Genomic DNA, 6,123 nt, shown 5'->3' with positions numbered 1-6,123 from the left:
CATTAGCTAGATTCTATCGCCATAAGTGGCTTAATAAATAGTTAGGTTTATTGAAATGATGATATCCATTTACCGCGGTTGTATATAAATGTATATAAATTGTGAATAGGTTAATTATGCCACTTGGTTCAGTTGGTCATAATATGTCATGTTTGATTAATGGGCCTTTGTGTTTAATTAGTGATTATTAGTATAAGTTGTAGAGTTGGGTAGCGTAATTTATGACATATTTTCTATAGGCTGCTGGATCACCACTTGGCAATGCCGCCATCCTCGCTTCGATCACCCAATCTAGAGCAGTGCTGGGAGCCCAAATTGGCGCTGTGTGGGCTTATGTGACACTCCTACGAAAAGACCTCCGAGGTGTGGTTGAACGACTAACAAAGGCTGAAGCCACCTCGCCTCCGTGACCTTAAGATCACATACACACTGCAATTTCCAGCTCAACTGCTGGTGTTGTACAATTCTTGCACAATCTTCTTTGATACACCAGAAGAAGTCTTTCAGTGGACAGATGAACTGCGACATCTTAAACCACACATACCCCCATGCCAGTCCCAGAATCATCCTCAGGAGAACAATGAAGTGATCAAAAATCACCTAAAGGAAAAAGACAACATGTCTCTTGCTCGACATGGCGCTCCAAAGTCACTGAACCTAACCGGGAGGGGACATCCAATGACCTTCCAGACCAATCGCCCTAAATGAGTCTGGACACTGACCGGTAACACATTGGGGACTCTCCCATTTCTACATAAAGACAATGGTGCACAGGTGTTTCACACTGGGCTAAATCATATACTGCTTGGTATTCTTTAACATGAAACAGTTAGGGTGTTCGGGAATTCATTGGATGGACGCAGAGCTGAACCCCCGTTGGAGGCTGAATTACGAACCATCCTCGACAGATGCTTCATTTGTTATGCGGTATGGGGGGGAGGGGGAAGGGAAGGTCTACCCAGTTTAAATTGTATTGTTATATTAACCCAGTGCCATACATTCACCAACCCTATGAGTAGCTACTGTAGGAATCCCCGACAAAAAAACATACACTTCAACATGTAAATGGCAGAATGCACAGGTGAAGCACAGATCGGCCAATTGCAGATTGTAAGATGGAATGTGTGTGGTATCCTAGATAAGTTCAAGAGAGGTGCAGTCCTACTGCAAGCCAATCAGCTGAAAGTAGACATTCTGCTTCTACAGGAGACGTATCTAATGGGTACCAGTGCTCCCTGTCTAGCTAGGTTTGGCTATGCACAAATATCTCACCCAGGCTTCACTTTAGGATCCCGGGGGGTGGAAATCTTAAAACACCAGAGGATACCCTTCATACACTCCCGCACATGAGTTTAACCACATGGGTGATATATCTTCATTCATGGGACCATCTCTAGAGAGAAAGTAGTCATTGGTAGTATATGTGCACCCCCATCCCTTATACACAGTTTCATTACCAAATTACTAGACCTATGGAAAGCGCTACCTGAGGGCCTAGCGGTCATGGAAGGTGACTGGAATGATATTATGGGTTCCTCTAACGACCAGAAACGATTCTCTGGGATCTCTGACTACCCAAAGAAATCCAAATTAAACATTTTCTCTACAACGGTGGGATGGATCGATACTTGGAGAGTCCACCACCCATATGATACAGGGCACACATACTACGCCGCAACATTCCCTCTCTAGACTAGATTATATTTTTATTCCTCACAAATACATACAGAGATTAACAGTTGCAACGATTATTCCGTGAGTACTATCAGATCATTCCCCGATTGCGATCCAGCTCTCCATGGATCCCCTCCAGCGTCTTTTCCGAAAGCTACTTTCCCCCTGGCATCTACAAAAACTCAGATTAGAGAGCACACATACACACTGTGTTAACAGAATTCTTTAACATAAACACTGATACTGCCATATCAACAGAGAATTTGGGGTAAGCCATGAAATCAATGTTCCGTGGGGTAGATATTAGCTATTGCGCAACAGAACAGAAGCGTCGGAGGCATAACCTTGCGCAGCTGGAAGACTGTCTCACAGCGCTCGAGAGGCAAGGTCAGGATACCTGAGCATATGATGAGGCACGTCGACAATTATGTCTCACTCAACTACAATACCAGAGTGAGCTAATAGAAGAGGCGCATTGTCATGGCTGCCATCCAAAAGCAGAATCTACTAGTGGGGGGATACGTCAGAGAAACTCATATATCACTTGTGTCAGCAGACTAGAACTGTCACCCTGCCCCCAGCTATCTACAACATTGCAGGGATGTCCTTATGGATCCCGCCTAGATCGCACAAAGTTTTGCAACCTTTTATCAAACACTATATTCCCCTCAAGAAGCTATCAGCCCATACTTAATTGAGAAGTTCCTCAATGATATTCCCCTCAAAACCTGAGAGTTTAGATGCACCCATAACATTAGAAGAATTAATAAAAGCCGTCACGGAGCTACGCACCAGCGAAGCAGCAGGTTCTAATGTCTATGCCAGCGAATTCTTTAAATCTTATTTAACACAACTGGGGCCTCATCTCCTGAATACCATTCTAGATGCAGCTGAAGCCGGCCGCCTACCAGCAGATTGGAGCCATGCTGAGATAGTGGTTTTCCCTAAACCCGGTAGACCCCAGAACTGCACGCCTCTTATATATCTCTCTTGTAAATACGGAGGCAAAGCTACTCGCCACAAGTCTTGCAGATAGACTACTACCACACATATCAGACCTGGTCCACATATTTATGTTTTTATTTTTATTTATTTAAAGAGTTTTATATAGGGCTGGCTAGACCCATAGGTATCAGAACTCTTTACATTAAGATCGTTGAGTTACAAGTTATAAATTTCGTCTGTTACCAGAGCATAGTAAAACACATGCAAAAAAACAATGTTTTGGAATTTGTCTGAGGAAGGGGGAGGAAGGAGACACAGCGGGTGACAGGGAGAACTGTGCCCAGTGTCCGGCTGGGTAGGTGACGGCAGAGGGGGTGAACCAGGACCGATCTCCTCGGTAGCTGTCTAGCAGCTCCACCCGGCATAAGCCATGATGTTCAGGTCTCAACAGTCAATAACAAGATTAACAGATTTTTCATGGTTACATTAGTTACAGTTGCATAGTCAAACACAGAAGAACAAGTCCTTAAAAGAGGAATAGAGGGAATGGGGGAGGGGAGTGTAAACAGGGGGCTGGGAAGCAGATCAGTTCTGGAAGACCAGGAGTGGGAGAAAAGTACCTCGTGGTGGCCCAAACAGTTAGAGTAAGCGGGTCCATAACCCAGATGATGTCACATAGTCACTAAGTCCAGCGCCAAATTCAATCACAGTGTTAGGTTATCTCGGCAATGTGGGGGGACCACAAGGAGAGGGTGAAAGAAAAAGGAGACTCATCACTCATCCCACCACAACTATTGAAGGCAGCCCAAACAAGGCCGCAGCCATTCCGGAGTTTGCTCCCCGGGCTCTACACTGGGAAACACCAGGAAGGGTGCAGCAGCCATGGGTTGGAAGGGTAGGGGACGGAGAAGAGAACCCTGCACCCACCAGGAGATTCACAAAGGAGACAAGGCTATGTCCACTAGCGACAGTTAGTCCAGATAAGGCGGTGAGTGCAGTGACGGTCTAAGAAAATCCTCTCGGGTGTGGAGTATTTCCTGGCCAGCTGTCCACGGGTCCCAGGAGGAGTAGGGGTCGGAAAGATGGGTAAATTCCCAGGATTTAGGTCTAAAGGAATTCCCTAGCCAAGAAGCTCCCGGACGGAGCTCCTACCCAGCAGCCATCTTCGTTCTACAATGTAGAAATGCCTGACGCTTCGCCGCGGAGGTTGCACGAGTGTTCGGGAGGGGGCTCTGCTCCTCGAATCTTCTTCCATGGCATAATGCCTCTCTCGGTGTCACTTCCCTGGTTTTGCAGGACCTTGGGCCTACTGCAGATCAAGGCTGCAGGCCCACCAGTTGGGGATTGCTAGCTGCCGCTGTTTGCTCAGCTACCGCCTATGGGGTGTACCTGATCCGTCTCCTCGAGGCTCCCCAGGCGGCCTTGTTTACTCCGCTGGTCAGCCCCTGCAACTGCGCGGGTTTCTGTATAGTGTAAGGGAGGCGTCCACTCACCGCCTCTTGGTCTTATCCCCACTGCGGGCATTAAGAAGCCACTTCTTGTCTTTCACTCCGTTTTCCAGCAGGGTCGTCAGTTGTATGCGCCTCCGTTCTTCCTTGTCTTCTTTCAGCGGCCCGGCATGGGATCTCCTCAGCTCAAAACTGCGGCGTCCGACGAGTTTTCCAGATGGCGAGGCGCTTAGTGTTTTCACACCGCAATCCTTTGCTGTAGAGCTGTCTCATTAAGTGTAAAGGGGTAACCCTGTAACCCTCAGAACCTGGGCGGGTAATTAAACAAACAATAAAGGTTCTGTCGGGAAAAACATTTCAATTGCACATATTAATCAATACATTGATGTACTTATATATCCCATGAAGGATACATACAAAATAAACAAATAAACACTGACCCCAATGAAGAGAAAGTAAATCTTTAGTATTCAACTTTCTCATGGATCTTAATTCTACAGAACATTAGGTATGCTGTCCATTATACAAAAAAACACATACACTGTGAATACACAAGGGGTATAGATCGTGACTTGTGACTGGGTGTTACAACATATATACATAAAAATGAAACTTTTTCAAAATATCCACTGTAAATTACATTGGTCGCAGGGGATTAAATTGTTTCTTTTGTTCGTTGCGACTTTGTGCAGACGGATATATAGCAAAGTACGTCGATGTTTCGACCCTAGTGGTGATGCGCTGATTTATGTGCATCTAGAGCGGGTCTTCATCAGGATTGGAAAAAGGGTTGGACAGCCTTATTTTTGATTCTTCTACACCAGCCAGTGGGAAGATTTATGGGTCTGGGCCGCCTTGGCGATTGCTTGGGCGTATCGGCAAGAATGTCTGTCTCCGTCGGGTCCTCGCGGTGAATGCATTCGCCAAGGCGGCCCAGACCCATAAATCTTCCCACCGGCTGGTGTAGAAGAATTAACATGAAGTAAAAGAACCAGTGATCCAACAGCACCACCAGTGTTTGTTGGCTGACAAGCACCATCAGCAGTAGAGGACCAGACGAATCATAAAGCTAACAATAAGGCTGTCCAACCCTTTTTCCAGTGGATATTTTGAAAAAGTTTCATTGTTATGTGTATATGTTGTATCACCTGTAACACCCAGTCACAAGTCACGATCTATACCCCTTGTGTATTCAGTGTATGTGTTTTTTTGTATATTGGACAGCATACCTAATGCTCTGTAGAATTAAGATCCATGAGAAAGTTGTATGTATCCTTCATGGGATATATAAGTACATCGATGTATAAAGTACTATGTTCAATTGAAATGTTTTTCCCGACAGAACCATTATTGTTTCTAGAGCTGTCCCGCTCACCTATTTGGCTCAGTTCGCATTCCTGAGTCAGATGCAGCTCTTTACGAGGGTAGATGGAGTGGGTATATGGTAATTTTCCGGATAAATGAGGGTAAGAATGTGGAGCATTAGGAGCTCGCGTTCACCATGTTAGCTGGATAGCCACGCCATACAGTAACTGTTGTGTGTTTGCTAGACAGTCTTGGAAAGCTGCAGGCTGTGCTTGTTCAGTGCTTTTGAGGGAATATTGTACCGCTGTTGCTACTGATGGCTTTTCTCTGCCTGCCAGGGGAGCTTGCAAAGCTTGCACTGCCGCTGTTGCCTGTGCCAAACGTATTAAGTGTCTAGGGTTGCTTGTACTGCTGATGCCAGTCTTGTACTTGTCTGAGGAAAGATGGCACTCCTGCTGCCTGTGCATACCCAGGCTGAGCTCATGGTACCTCATAGTGGAAACAAAGCTGGATTTGCTCCTAAAGTAGGCACTTCCATTTAAAATGATGTACAAATACTCCCAATGGCCATTAGTACGAAGCGGAGAACAGTATGATGGTCAGAATATTAGGTCAGAAGCTTATTTAATTTCAAGTACACACAGCACCACACTATCCAGGGACCAACATTATTGTTACTTTTCCGAAAAAGGGTACACAACAAGCTTAGCATTGGAGTTTAGCATGCATCAGTCTTTGTCTATGTGGATAT

Source organism: Lissotriton helveticus, chromosome 1_1, assembly GCF_964261635.1.
Source record: "Lissotriton helveticus chromosome 1_1, aLisHel1.1, whole genome shotgun sequence".
NCBI classification, from domain to species: domain Eukaryota; kingdom Metazoa; phylum Chordata; class Amphibia; order Caudata; family Salamandridae; genus Lissotriton; species Lissotriton helveticus.
Note: the sequence above shows the minus strand (reverse complement) of the source record.